The 16,101-nt window shown below is 39.9% G+C and overlaps 1 long non-coding RNA gene across 1 annotated transcript; it reads left to right on the top strand.

Moving 5' to 3' along the window:
- The first annotated feature begins 3,296 nt into the window (after positions 1–3,296).
- On the top strand, positions 3,297–15,693 carry LOC103348755 (uncharacterized). The gene is made up of 3 exons (XR_007920406.2): positions 3,297–4,066; positions 7,950–8,055; positions 15,525–15,693. It is a non-coding gene; the product is annotated as an uncharacterized lncRNA (long non-coding RNA).
- Positions 15,694–16,101: the final 408 nt, after the last annotated feature.

Raw genomic sequence — 16,101 nt, 5'->3', positions numbered from 1 at the left:
CTTTTACGATTGTGTACAGTGATAATTCCTGGATTTCAGAGAGAAGAATCTTTCCTTTTTTATTTTATATATTTTTCTTGCTTGCTGGTGTTGTTTATTTACTTACTTGAGATGCAGAGAGATGGAGAAGGAGAGGAAGAGTGAGATGGAGAAGGTGAGGGAGAAGGAGAGGGAGAGGGAGAGGGAGAGGGAGAGGGAGAGGGAGAGGGAGAGGGAGAGGGAGAGGGAGAGGGAGAGGGAGAGGGAGAGGGAGAGGGAGAGGGAGAGGGAGAGGGAGAAGGAGAAGGAGAAGGAGAAGGAGAAGGAGAAGGAGAAGGAGAAGGAGAAGGAGAAGGAGAAGGAGAAGGAGAGAGAGAGTCTCCACCAGCCATTTCCCTACCCAAATACCCACAAAGGGCAGGACTGAGCCAACAGTAAGCCCTGAGCTAGGAACTTCATACAGATCTCCTACATGGGTGGCAGAAACCTAGTTACTTGAGCCATCACTGGGGCATTTCAGGGTCTGCATTAGCAGGAAGTTAGAATCAGGAGCTGGAGGTTGATATTGAATCCAGGTGCTCTGCTCTGGGACTTGTGCATCCTAGCCACTGTCTTAATTGCCAGGCCAAACACTGATCTCACTGGTGTTTTAGTAATATATTCCTCATGTTCTTCCCCCTCAGAACTCTCTGTGTATATATTCTTTTTGCTTTCTAATATATTCTTTACCAGATACCATATGGCTACTTTCTAGAGCGTAGGCTGTAAGTTTTTATTAAACTCACTTTTTCTGCTACATTATTATAAATAACCACAACAAAAAAGTTATAGGAATTTCCTGTGTCCCCAGTGAACAAAATATCAGCTAGGTTGTGCTGTGCAACAAAAGTGTTGAAAGTTCCTGTGTCTTAAAAACAAGTTTTTTTTAAATGAGTTCATTTTTCATTATTTTACAAAGAAATACCCAAGACTTTTATAAAATACACACAGGTTGGAGAGTTCAAGGGCATGGTAACAGTTTTTACTCGGCTCTGGTGAGGGCCCTCTTGCCTGCATCGTATCATGACAGATGGCATCATGGTGGGAGCATGAGTGGGAGTAAGGCATTGCCTCGCCAGACACCAAGCCAGAGAGTGACTCAGGCATCAGGCTTACTCTTTTAACAACTTGCTGTCCTGAGAGCAAACCCAGGGGCCCACAAGAACCGTAATCTTTTCTGAAGGCATGACCCCCAGCAAGATCTAGTGACCTCCCCCTCGACCCCATCTCCTGAAGTTCCCACTCTCTCAGCAGTGCCACTCCTCCGGCCAAATCACATGCAAACCATAGCCATTTCATTCTCCTCCATAGTCCTTTTCCGTCACACATTGGCAGAGGAGTTCTCATTGAAATTACTCCGAGCATTGTATTGATGTTGTAACTGCCATCTTGAACATTTTCAGGCTAATACAAAAAGTGAAAGAGAGCTGCAAGGGGTCCTGAATTAGAAATGAAACATTCTTTCCTATAAGTGACACACTCATTTATATTTGCAACACATTGGAAGAAATTAGTCACATATTCCTTCAAAACCAAATGTGATTCAGGAAGCATATGTGCCTTCCGCTCAGTGGCCCAGTACTGAATGAAGTACTATGGCAGAGACATCACCGTGGTTCCTTGATCTTCACTGTATGTTGTAGATCACAGATTGAGGGGTGATGAGAAGCTTGGCTTCATTCAGTGACTATGAAGATGATTGGTGTATGACAGGATTTGCCATATAGCCATATAAGCCTCGCTATGGACTTGGACGATCAACTTGGGTTCCAAGTACGCACCTTTTTTCTGGTTCAGAGCTAAGTGTAGAGTCTTGGATTTGAAATCTTAAATTTACTGTTTGTTGCCAGTGTCTTCATTGGAGTATTATGTCATTCTCAACATTAATTTCTTCATTTTTAAAGGTGGGGATGGGGATAACAGTAAATATTATATTTACTGTTCACCTTTTCCCACACCCTGACAAAATGTGTTCAGTAGGAGGGAAGGAGTTTTGGTTAGATTTCGTCACTGACCAATTTGTTAGTTCTTAGAACATTGCCTTGTATAAACTGGTACATAATTTTTGATGAACAGATAAATGTAAGTAGAGGATTTTTGGCAACAAATGAGATCATATATCTGAGATCCTTTACATAGAGACTGGTACATATTTAGGTTCAATAAACAATAGCTATTAGTTTTACAATTCTGGAAGAAAGTTTATCGATAAGTCAAGGTTTGTAGATAATAGGGGAAAACTTTTCTAGGTCGTTTATAGCAACATGTATTGTACAGAAGAGCCACAGACAGAGAAAACTTGTAGATTTGTAGGTCCAAACTGACATGAAATTAAGTACATTTTCTCCTAGAGAACTTTTCCTACTTGGGAACATTCTTAGGATTGTTACTGCTTTGTAACTGACTGGCATAATTGTCATTTTCCTAGGGGTCAGCACAAGCTGGAAAATCTCTGCAACTGTTGGGACTTCTTTAGGGGACTGGGATTAAAACCTAGAGTACTGAGTTGATACTTCTTCCTTCAGTCATCCATCCACTCATCCATCTGATTCAATAAATATTTATTGAGTCCCTACTTTGTGTTGGGGAGTAAAATTTCCCTCCAAAGTTTCTTCTTATTGGTATTTTATTTTCTCATGGAGTAGCAGAGGTATTGATTTCAGTATCACAAGTAATGGTAATTAAAGATCCATAGGTCAGATTACAACAGGACCCTTCTGGTCACTAGAGTGTTATGTTATGTGATATAGCACATTCTTTGATGATAGATTTTGTATAGTTCTGTGGTTAAACTAAATTGAACTAGGGAGCCCCTAAACAATCTAGCAAAGATGGGGTGATTAATATGCCAGCTCTCCAGTTGCCATCATCTTTAGAAAAGGGTCCATCCCTGTTTACCCCCATACTAAATGTTTGGTGCTAAGTATACTTCATTGTCATTTCATAAATTTAAAACTTGAGGAATTTTAGGAATGCATTTCTCCTTTTTGTTATAAATATTTGTAGATGATTTGGCACAAATACAAAAAATTCTCTACTGTTTATTTATGACACTTTTCTGTTGGGAAACAATAAACTTTCTGGTTTTAATCTAAGTTGAACTGCAGTGTACCAATAAAACAAGTCACAACATAGAAAGTAAATTTTCTCTTTATAAATAATTAACTCTTTAAGATTTATTGGCCTTTCTTTGTTTCCCCCTTTCTCTGAGTGGTGTAATCCAAATAAAATGTTGCATTTATTCTTGTCTGATAAAATATTCATAAAAGAAACCACTAACTTTGAATTTGGATTAAGAAATTATGAAGAAAACATGATCATGTACGTTGACCCTTGTCTATGTGTGACCTGAAACCCATTAGCTGAAACCAACCATCTGCAGGGAATCTGCTTCACCTTTATTTTTGCTCCTTGGTTCTTGTTAAAACTTTCATTGCCTTTAAACTACTACACAATTATTTTGAAGCAAAGAAAAGCAAGTGGTGAGTATGTTTTCATCATGTATAGGCTATGAGAAGTATGCCAACATAAGGCTAGCAAATCATGTTGATCTGGGAGGCTTTGAAAATAATAAGGGCAATTGGGAAAGAAGATTATTCCTATGCCAGATCAGCACATTTTGTTGTCCTACAAACAAGCTTTAGTACTGAGGTTTTGATCTTTATAGTTCGGTGTTCTTGCCATATGGAGGTAAAGTGTTTCTGTATCATGTATCTGTATCCATGCTCAGGGCATGCTTACTGACATGTATCTTGGTTCCATGTGTTCAAATTCATGTGCAAGACAGTAGAGTTGGAGATTCCAAGATGGTGGTTTAGGAAATGACATAGTGTGCTAGGCTAGCAAAAAAAAAAAAAAAAAAGGGAAAAAAGTGTAGGAAGTGCGCTCTCAGGGAGAACTGAAGAGAAAACTGCACTGGAAATCCTACAAGAGAAAGAGGAATGCTGTGGACCTGTGTGGAGGATGCAGAGGTGCAGCACAAACATGAATGACTGCAGCCGCAAAGAACCAGAGCAGGAGGTATCTTAGCTGCGACTCGGAGATGGAGGTGAGACTGGGCTGCAGGAAACTGAGGTGATATGTAGCCTGAGGGAGGGTGTGACACAAGTCTGGACTGGAGCCCTGGGGGATAGCTGTTGCTAGTGGTTGTCTGCAGACCCAGTGGAAGTAGAGGGAGCACCTTTATCTTGCCCCAACCTCCCCACAACAGCACCTGCTGCCTGGCTGAGAAAGGATGGGTGCCATTTTGGGTTTGGGCAGCAGCTTTGGAAGCCTTTGTGCATGGGCACAGCAACCAGCTGAAACAGGATGCCCTCTTCTTGGCACTACTGGCAGCAGTGGCAGGGGGAGAGCAGCATTTGGCCAGTGGCTCTTATGCATGGGTGTGATTCAGAGACTGTAGCAGAGGGAAAAATCCTCAGCGTTGACTTTGAGCCTGGCTGGGAGGTGGCTGGGAGCCCATGTAGAACTGTAAGGCACCCCAGCCTCCTAGGATCAAGACTCTTAGGTGGAGCTGGCTGGGAGAACATCTGCCTTTTTGTTGACTGGACAGATTGACAGGGCAGAGCCAACCTTCCACACCCAGCGACTGTGAGAGCCTTGTGTGCTGAGACTGTGGGGACTGCATGGTTACATGCGAAGGTGTAAGGTGTAGCTGGGTCCCTGGGCAATCACACTCAGAGCTCCTTGGTTCCTTGGGGCGGGTAATTGCAGCAGGAACTGTACTCACAGTGAGGACTGTGCAGATCATTTGTGCAGATCATGGTGGCACAGATGACTGTTGAACACATGGAGGGCTAACACCTGGGTATTTCTCAGTTTATAAGAGAGGAGGTAAGGGGATGATCACACTCACAGAGGTGACCATTGCCCCATTTCTGTAAACAAGCAGAAACCTCCATGCCCAACTTGGGAGTTACCCTGGATATTCACCCCACCCTTGAACACTGACCAGAGCTACCTGTCCACACCCACCACATACCTCTTGATATTCGTGGAAAGTGCAGATGCTCCACTAAGCTACAGAGGCATAGCTCAAAGATAAAAGGCATTAGAGGAAAAAAAACAAAAAAACAAAAATCAACTCTACAAATGCCTAAAAACAAATGCAGAAACTCAAGAAACAAGAATAAGGAAGATACCATGACCTCCCTTCCCCAAAGGAGCACAACATTTTCAGTGTTAGAATGTGAAGGTGAAGAGAATGAAGAAATGCCAAAAATGGAATTAAAATTAATCATAGGATTACCCAAAAGCATTCAGAAGCAAATCCATGAACTAAAGAAAACCATAGATGACATGAATGAAAAATTTTTCCATGAAATTGAGATTTTAAAGTGAAATAAAAATGAAATATTAGAAATGAAAATTCAGTAGATCAAATAAAAAATGCAGTGGAAAGCCTTAACAGTAGACTTGGCGAGACAGAAGAAAGAATATCAGAGCTAGCAAACAAATCTTTGGAAATCTTTCAGTCAGACTGAAAAAAAAAAAAAGAAAAATCCAAGAAAAAATTAGGAAACTTAAAAATAGTGTTGGAGGCCGGCGCTGTGGCTCAGTAGGCTAATCCTCCGCCTGCGGCTTTGACACCCCAGGTTCTAGTCCCGGTTGGGGTGCCGGATTCAGTCCCGGTTGCTCCTCTTCCAGTCCAGCTCTCTGCTGTGGCCTGGGAGTGCAGTGGAGGATGGCCCAGGTCCTTGGGCCCTGCACCCCATGGGAGACCCGGAGAAGCACCTGGCTCCTGGCTTCGGATCAACGTGGTGCGCCAGCCGCGGCGGCCATTGGGGGGTGAACCAACAGAAAAGGAGGACCTTTTTCTCTGTCTCTCTCTCTCACTGTCCACTCCGCCTGTCAAAAAAAAAAAAAAAAAATGGTGTTGGAGATATATGGGTCAAATGACCCAACATATGGGTCTTAGGAGTTCCTGAAGGTGTGGAAAGAGATAATGAACTAGAAGGCCTATTTAGGGAAACAATCACAGGAAAGTTTCCCAATTTGGAGAGAGGGACATCTAAGTAGAGGAAGCACATAGAACTCCTAACAGGCATGACCAGAAAAACTCTTCACCACGTCACCTTGTAGTCAAACTTTCCACAGTAAAACATACAGAAAAGTTCCTAAAAATGACAGTAGGTTGGCTGTGTCATAGGCTGGAGGGTTCAAGCAGGATCAAAGGCATTCTGGAGCTGAGCTATGAATCTGATTTTGCTTTAGGATCAGCGCTCTAGTGATCATTCTAAAAATTCCCAAGTCTGTAATGATGGACAGCAAGTATTCTTAAGAGAGGTGATCTCTGACTCCCTTTTTACCTTGCAGAGAAGCTTTTAATGAATTATTACCTAAATAATTGCTTTGTTAATCTTTCAGATATGTCCTTTCTGGGGAACAAATAAATCTTTGTGCCTTGGCTCATTCTGTAATAAAATACCTCAGTGGTGAAACCACCTTTGTCTACAAGGGAAAGCCTCTCCTTGGAGTCACTGCATCATTTCTGTTTGGTGACAGAATTATCCCTGCATGGTGTTACATGCAGGTTTTAGTGAGTAGTGGAGAAATTACCTATTTTTTTTAAAGATTTTATTTATTTGAGAGGTAGGGTTACAGACAGACAGAAGGAGAGACAGAGAAAAAAAGTCTTCCATCCACTGGTTCACTCCCCAAATGGCCGTGATGGCCAGAGCTCAGCTGGTCAGAAGCCAGAAACCAGGAGCTTCTTCCGGATCTCCCATGTGTGTGCAAGGGTCCAAGCACTTGGGTCATCTTCTGCTGCTTTCCCAGGCCATAGCAGAGAGCTAGGTAGGAAGAGGAGCAGCCAGGACATGAACTGGCACCACAGGTGGAGGCTTAGCCCACTGTGCCACAGTGCCAGCCCCAAGAAATGACTTACCAAGAGAACCCTTGAATAGTTTATTTTGAACTCATGCTGTTTTCATTTTTTTTCATGTGAAAAATGTGTCTTGTTTTGCAAAATAATGGTGAAAATGGAAAGTAACAAAATAAAGTTTGTAACCATGCAGTTTCCTTTTTTTTTTTTTTTTTGCTTGAAAAGTTCAATTCACAGCCTTTGAATGTCTAGGGCACCATCAGCTGGACAACATTAACCCCTTGTCCTGAGTGTAGTCAGACTTCTCTCTCTTATTCTGTGAGTTGATTTTCTTGGTGAAGCTCCATACCATTCGGAATTGTACAGGCTAGGGTTCTTTTATAGTGTTAGCTTAAAAACTGAATTAAATTAGATTAGAACAGCAAGCCCAAAGAGGATCTGAACCAACAGGAACTGACATGGTCTTGGTAGTTGAAGTGTCAGCATTTGACTGCCTGGTTGTGGGATAGACACATTTTAGTGTTAGCGTCAGGGTTTTGAGTAACTCTTGTTTTCTGACATGACGAGTCCGTCCTGTGTATTTCAAGATACTTTTCCTCTCTGTATTAAACAGTGGTTGAGCATTATTTGATGAATTGCTTCATTCTAAGAAAGGATTGCACTTACTGGTTAGGCTTAGTAAGCACTGCAAAAAGACGTAAGATTCTGTGGAAGTGTGTACATTATATATTTTTAAATATGTATCTAATGAGGAAATTTAGAAACAAATGAAGAGTTAATTTTAGTCCTCAGAAGTGACAATTGTTAATATTTTGTTGCATATCTTTTTGTATGACTATATGTTCTCTGTGTACATATAGTCATAAACATGAGAGCAAGTTGTATATGACATTTTGTAATCAGGCAGACTATTGCTATTTAACAGCATGCAGTGAATATTTATTTGTATCATTTAGCAGTCTCCAGCTGTCTTATTTTTAATGGCTGTGTAATACTCTGTTTTATGATCCCGTCTTGTTGGATATTTAGTTTGTCTACAATGTTTCGTGCCTGCAAAAAATGCTTTGATGAGAATGCTGACTCTTTTCTTTGATTTTTTCTCCCTTAGAATGGTTTCCAAGAAGTAGAATTCATTCCTGCTTCTGAGTCAATGGATATAAATATGTCCAAGACCTGAAGAAAGATTTGAACATTTACAAGAGGGTACAATAAAAGTAAGATACTGTTTTTGAGACACATGAATCACAATCTAGATTAAATGATTGACCAGAAAGCATTGATATTTTCTGGTGGAACTCCTGGGAGTCTAAGAAAAGGAGTAATGTGAAGGAAGAATAACGAACTGAGCTACAACTGATATCAGTGGGACAGATAGGAATATGAGAGAGAAGAAAAGTATTGATTTGCTAGTCCTTCAATGAGGTTGAAAACTTGACAAAGATGATCACACCTGGTAGTACTGTCTATACTGATGAATTAAGAGCTACTACAGAATAAAGAGAGTAACACAACAAAGTGGACACAATATTAGTCACATAGTATTGACTACATGACATTAAGCTTATATACACTTAAATTCCGGTTTCCAAATGCTGAGATTTTATGTTTCACAAACTATACAAAGTAGAATATTGTAGTGTTTGTGGACGTTAACGTTGAGTTCAGTAGATGATGGTTTTATTAAAGAGGTAACTAGATAAAATGCATGTCGAATATCAGATATCATGTAATTTATGTCTTATTTTGTTGTGCTGTTTTAACCTGCAGTTTTTCTACCTCCACCTTAACTGGTGAAACATGATAGACTCAAACCTGCTGTGTAAGCATCATTCCACTGTTTACTGCTCGATATGCAATCTGATCACACCTCTAGCTCTGTTCACTGTAGCCATGGCTTTCAATTAAATTACCAGACTGACATAAATCTGATTTTGGACTGAATTTCATGTGTTTAAAATACTAAACCACTATTTACCAATCCCAAATGAGAAATAATCAAGTAATTCAAAGAGCAGTACAAATACTTATATTTAACTCTAGATAGAGCCAAATTAAATAGAAGTACTTCTTTATAAAAAATGTGTGTAAACATAGCTCAACATTATTTACTCTGCTTTATTCAATAAAAGAGGAGAAAAGTTATCATAATTTATTTTAAACACCTTTGAGACATTATCAGATTTCAAAACTAAACTATCACCTACTTGACCCAAACTCCCCAAAAACAGCATCTCCTTTTATGCTTTGCTAGATCATCAGGAATGATAAATTGCCCACTCACTTGTCCATCAAGCTCAGTATCCTATGCTGTCTCTCTTGGCTATTAGTTTACAGGCATCCCATTTTGAAAAGGCTGTGTACATGGCAAGGTCTGGTACTGAGTTTGGTTGTCTTGTTTTCCAGTTTCCTGGTACAAATAAATATTTGAAATTTGCTTGTTGAACACATGCTACATATGGAAGTTTGTAATTTATTAAACTATCAAGCAATCTAAAGTTATTGATAAAGGTATTCTCCACTTAAGGAATGGAGACTATAAAGGAAAAAGTACAACATTTCTGAAAGCATATGAAGGAATTGTACTGTTTTGTCTGATAGTCACACCAGCAGCATCACGTCTTTCAGGGCTGCCAGTGCACATAAAGACGGAGCTTTATGGGATATCACATGAACTCTGAACTCTCTTGTCCCAGAAGTCATACATGTTACTTTCACACTCAGCTCACTGGTCAGAAGTGGTCACGGGACTTTAACTAGACCGAAAGCCAGAATGGGAAATCAGTCAGTGTGCCCAGGAATGGTAAGTTCTGGAATTGGTGAACACTTATATCTTCAAACACCAAAAAAGAAACTTTAAATAAATTAAAATTTTAAATTGTAAGTGTGATAAATGTCCTTTTTGTCAAAAATACAAGCAGAATAAAATAAAATAACATGATTTATAAAATCCTTTCCCTAATTCAAATATCCTGATATACCCACTTCTAAAATTTTTTGTGTCATTCTGGGAGGCATGTATTTTAATTATATACATAAATGAGTATTATACATGAACAAATAATTATGCTATAGGTGATATTAAAACAAGATTATAATATATCTATTTTTCTGTAACTTTCCTTATTTGGAGAGTTTATATAATGAGCAACTTTGCCTATGAACATATATGAATATATCTCACTATTTTTAATGACATATAACTTCAAGAACTTCAAAGTTTTCCATTTTAAAATTTATTTGAAAGTATGTGTATGAGGCCGGCGCTGTGGCTCACTAGGCTAATCCTCCACCTTGCACACTGGGTTCTAGTCCTGGTTGGGGTGCCAAATTCTGTCCCGGTTGCCCCTCTTCCAGGCCAACTCTCTGCTGTGGCCAGGGAGTGCAGTGGAGGATGGCCCAAGTCCTTGGGCCCTGTACCCCATGGGAGACCAGGAGAAGCACCTGGTTCCTGCCATTGGATCAGCGTGGTGCGCCGGCCACAGCGCGCTGGCCGCGGCGGCCATTGGAGGGTGAACCAATGGCAAAAGGAAGATCTTTCTCTCTCTCTCTCTCTCACTGTCCACTCTGCCTGTCAAAAAAAAAAAATAAAAAATAAAAAAAATAAAGAAAGTATGTGTATGAGAGAGAGAGACGGAGAAAGAGAGAGAGAGAGAGACCCATTTTCTGGTTCACTCCCTAAATGCCCATAATAGCTGGGGCTGGCTAGGATGAAGCTGGGAGCCAGGAACTCAATCCTGACTTCCATGTGAGTAGCAGAAATTTATGTACTTGAGCTGTCACCTGCTGCTTCCTGGTGTCTGCATTGTCAGGAAGCTGGAACCAGGAGCCAGATCTGGGAGTCAACCCAAGGCACTCTGATGTTGAATGCAAGAGTTTCAACCAGCATCTTAACTGCTAGGCCAAATACCCATCCCAGTTTTCCATTTTTAAAGACATAAAACAGTGTTTGTTCTGATGGCAATGATGGTGATGAAGAGGACGAGGAGGAGATGGTGGAAGAAGAGATAGAAATTGTGATGCATGGTGTTAGTCAAGTAGTGCCATGGGCTGGGCTCTGTGCTAAGCACTTTACAGGCAGTATCCTTTAAAACTCTGGGATGTACAAAGTAGACAATATTGCTAGCATCATTTCACAGAGGAGGAAACTGAGGCATAGTGAGTTTAAGAAGTTTTCCCAAGATCATGTAGCAAAAATAATGATAGAAACAAGATGGAAAAGATATATTGATTCTCCAGAACATTAGTCTAAATTTTGATGTAATTATACCTATGAACTACATTGAATCTGTTCTTTTTGTATTAATATTACCTTAACATGAAAAAGTATCAGATGGTATAAATTTTTTAACACTGTATTATAGCGAAAAGTGCCTACTTCCCTACACCTTCATCAACCTTGAGGTAGTATAAGCATTGCCATCCTGACACATGAAAAGTTCTGTTAAATACTGTGTCAGATGATATTTCCTGCGCTATGAATTGGAACATGACAAGAAGCAGGAAAGGTGCTATACACTTCTGGGAAATTATACTTATTTTGCAAGAATCTCTTGCATTCATACTGTCTGAGAGGAAGGATTTGACCTGATGATTAATTGGTCTTTTCTCTTACTTAATTGTACATGTGTCACTCATTCTAAGTGAGATCCTTTCCAACATCCAACGTCATCATCAACACACTTCTCAACTATTCAGTTACTTTTTGCTTTGAAGATTAAAGGCAGGAAATGGGAAGAAGTATTTCCCTGGATTCTGAAAAGTGTTAATTATGAGAGTAGATATTCAAGGTCAGGGTTAGTAGTATGCTGTAGCTATGAACTGACAGCCACATGGCAAAGTTGTCTGCAAGTCCTTTTTTCCTCTTAGTATAGTGTGTGTGTGTGTGGGGGGGGTATGGAGAGAGGTTCTGTAGAACAGACCAAGGCAAAGGCCCATCTTCACAACATCTAATTCAACAATTAGCTATTGAGCATTCACTATTTGCCAGATCCTATGCTAAATGATAGAAATACAGGGAAACCAAAAGAGGTGCTATCTTAATCCTTAAATAACTTGTAAGTTGTTTTGATGTTAGAGATGGAAACTAATTAAATTATCATGCAACCAGAGGTCCACTGAGGGCTAACTGAGTAGTACATGATAGGATAAAAAACTGAATAGTCATGAATGTCTTCTCTGAGAAACTGATGTTTGAGTTAAGATACAAATGGTGAGAAGTAACTAACGAGTGTTTATTTCAGAAAGGATCAGTTTGATCACCTTAAAAGATCTGATTAAAGACAAGGAAAATAGTGTTGGAAACCGTATCCTCATGGTACAAAGGGAGACTATGATGGCTGAGGTTCAGGTGTTGGTGATGAAAATGGACAGGAGACAAATCCAGAAATGTGTAGGAGAGAAAGTCGATAGAGTTTGTTGATGGTTTGGAATGATCAGGGCAAGAGTAGAAACAGAGATCGTTCCAGGTTCTGGGCTTGCCTACCATCCTTGGTGGTTCTATGCTTAGACATGTGGTCACTGGGATAGGTCTGTTTGGACATCATGAGTTTGGTTTTGGGCAGATTGAACATTCAGTGCCTTTGAGACATCATAAAGACAGAAATCTTGTCATGTTCCCTGTTGCCATTCTTTACAGCATTTAAATATCTTATTCATGTAGGCTTTACCCAATGCTGAATGTTATTTTTTATAGTGTTTCATCTGTTTTGTTGTTATAGTTAATAAGATTTCCTCCTGACCCATTACATTCTTTAATGGATATTGTTTCTATAAAAATTTTACTTTTTAAATGAATGTAGCCACGCCGTGGCTTAACAGGCTAATCCTCCGCCTAGTGGCGACGGCACACCAGGTTCTAGTCCTGGTTGGGGTGCCAAATTCTGTCCCAGTTGCCCCTCTTCCAGGCCAGCTCTCTGCTGTGGCCAGGAGTGCAGTGGAGGATGGCCCAAGTGCTTGGGCCCTGCACCCCATGGGAGACCAGGAGAAGCACCTGGCTCCTGCCATCGGATCAGCGCGGTGCACTGGCCGCAGCGCACCAGCCGCGGCGGCCATTGGAGGGTGAACCAACAGCAAAGGAAGACCTTTCTCTCTGTCTCTCTCTCACTGTCCACTTTGCCTGTCAATAAAAAAAAAAAATGAATGTAACTACCTACTTTACTTAGTGCTGAAACTATTCTAGTGGAATATTCTAGACTACTCTAGAATATATTCTAGTGGAGTATTCCACTATTCTAGTGAAATCAATTTCCTGGCTTATTTTGGTTATAGATACTACTATTTGAAATAAAGATAGTTTGCTCTCTTTATTACTTTTTGGTGAAAATACTTTAAAATATTACCATGTCGTTTATTCCCTCTCATAATGTAAGCTCAACATCTGAGTAGCTTCCTCGCCTAGTAAGGCAGTATACAGCTTCTTGAAAGAACAATGTTCCATTCTATTTATTATGAATAAGTCTAAGACTGACATGTTTAACAATTATTTCTTTCAACATTCACAACCTTGCCACCCCATTAAGAAAAATCAAAGGTGAATAATGTATAAAATGTTAATGCTAAAGGAATTTTCATTCATTGAGTCATTTGTAAGTATTTACTGGGGACCTGGTACCTACCAGGAATTGTTGTATATTCTGGGTATATAGCAGTTTAGAAAAGGTAAAGCCCTCGCTTTGAATGATGAAACTTAGGTATCTTTGGAAATTATATACAATAAGCAGGACAAAAATAAATGATTGCTTAGAGAGTAGTAGGTGCTAAGGGTGAAAAATATCAGGGAAGGGGTAATATTAGGTGTCAGGGAAAGATGGTGACAGTTTAGATAGAATAGCGAGTGAAGGCCTCAGTGAGAACAGTTTAGACAAGGAACAGATGAGGGACACAGCATCTGGTCACCTGGGAAGCAATTCCAGGCAGCGGAGCATGTCTCATGCAATGGCAGGACAGAGAGTGGTGCTGGATCATGTGTGCCTCTGGCAGAGAACTGGGGGTGCAATCAGAGTATAGACAGATGTAATGAGTATGAGCAGTGGGGTAGGGGTGGATAATGTAGGGCTTTTTAGAATACAGTAAGGACTTTGGATTTTCTTCTGAGTAATATAGAAAACCATCAGTGGATGACAATGGAAGGAATGACATGGTATGGCGTGGGACTGAGGAGGTCACTCTGCCTGATACATGAAGACTGGACTCAGGTGGGCATGCATAGCTTTTAAGAGCTATTTCAATACAGAGGGGATGGTGCTGCGGTGTAGCAGGTAAAGCTGCTGCCTGCAGTGCTGGCATTCCATATGGGCACTGGTTCAAGACCCAGCTGCACCACTTCTGATCTAGCTCTCTGCTATGGCCTGGAAGAGCAGCGTAAGATGGCCTGAGTCCTTGGGCCCTTGCACCTGCTTGGGATACCCAGAAGAAGCTCCTGGCTCCTGGCTTCAAACTGGCTCAGCTCCAGCTATTGGAACCAGCTGGGGGAGTGAACCAATGGATGGGAAATCATTCTCTCTGCCTCTGCCTCTCTGTAACTCTGTCTTTAAATAAATAAATAAATATATATGTATATATATATACATATATATATATATATATATAAATCTTAAAACAAAGAACACAAGAGAGAGTGGTGGCATAGGCCAAGTTGGTAGCAGTGGAGGTGGTTAAGAAGTGGTTGGATTCTGAACATATTTTGAAGGAAAAATTAATCGTATATCCCAATTAATCAGATGAGAGGTTAGAGGGAAACAGGTACACTAATGATGCACCAAGATTTCTGGCCTGGAACTGCCCTTAACAGAGATGGAAAGGCAGTGGGAGGAATAGTGCTTTTATACTGAAGAGAGTTGGTTATTAGCTACAGTTACAATAGGATTTTAAGGCTAGTAGATGAGTCTTGCAGAGACTTGCCCTTCTATTCCTCTCAGTTCTGATCCATAAGACTCTTAAGTTTGGCAATCCCCTGATGAATGGGTGGTTTTTTGAGGGAAATGGCAAATGGGCAGGGGTAAGGAAAGAGCCTGGCTACCTACTTCTGTGGAAAAGAATTAGCTATCTTTGCTTATTAATAGTATTTATTGCTGAATTATAGGATGTATTATAATTCATAGATAAACCCTTTGTTTATCCTCTTTTATCCTCTATGTTACTTACCTATTTAAAAAATACTTTGCAATATCTCATCTCAGTCAATTTCAATGCCAGGAATTGGGATTAGAAAGAAGTATAAGATTTGGTTCTTGCACTAAACCAGTTCTTAGACTGGAGGGCAGATATACATAAATAAGTGATGAAACTTGTTATTACAGGAGGGTGGTCCCAACCTTTGACTTTAAAGAATAGGGGTGAAGACTTGTAATGTTAGCTGGGCTTCTTGGTGATTTAATTCTGGGATTCTGTTTTATTTGTATTATTTTCCTTTATGAATCAGGGGTTTAGCTACTAATATTGCAGGGTATTGTATCATAAGACTCTTTGTTGCCTGAGCTGAATTTCCTTCAGGACTTGCAAAATCTTGGGTCATGGGATTCCAACCTAAGATTTAAAAAAAAAGTTCAAAGTTTCTGTTCCTTGTTTGTAATTCTCCTAAACACAATTATCTAACTTCTTCTCTAAGTACCGTGACAAAGCAAAGTTTTTTCAAGAGAGGTGCAATGTCCAAACTGAAGGTGCCCTTTTCGTTCTTTGTAACCAGGTGTTGGGAAGAAGCAGGAGCAGCAATATTCAGCAGTGAACAGTTCAAGGCAAATTTCTACTGATGGTGATGAGTTGAAGACACCTGTGTCTACTGTACTTTAGAAATCTTTACTTAATATATACTAAATTTATCTTCTGTATATAAAGATAATTGAAAATGAATCTTGATGTGAATGGAATGGGAGAGGGAGCGGGAGATGGGAGGGTTGCGGGTGGGAGGGAAGTTTGGTGGGGGGAAGCCTCTGTAATCCAAAAACTGTACTTTGGAAATTTATATTTATTAAATAAAAGTTAAAAAAATAAATAAAATGCTTTCCAAATCTCAAAAAAAAAAAAAAAGAAAGATTCTAATGAGCACCATCATTCCTTTCATGAAGTGTGCATTTGATTCCACAGACAAATATCATATGTTTTCTCTGGTGTGTGGGAGTTAATATAGAATGTAAAACAATGTATAGGGATGAAATGGATATCTTGTGATTTTATTGTGGAAGTATGGTATTTCTACTTTTTACTTGTTGAATATTGTGGTAGTGGCACATTAAGCCTGTGGTAATTGAGTGAACTGATATTAT

The sequence above is a fragment of the Oryctolagus cuniculus genome, chromosome 3, assembly GCF_964237555.1.
Source record: "Oryctolagus cuniculus chromosome 3, mOryCun1.1, whole genome shotgun sequence".
Lineage (NCBI taxonomy): Eukaryota > Metazoa > Chordata > Mammalia > Lagomorpha > Leporidae > Oryctolagus > Oryctolagus cuniculus.
This window is presented reverse-complemented; position numbering and strand designations above follow the sequence as displayed.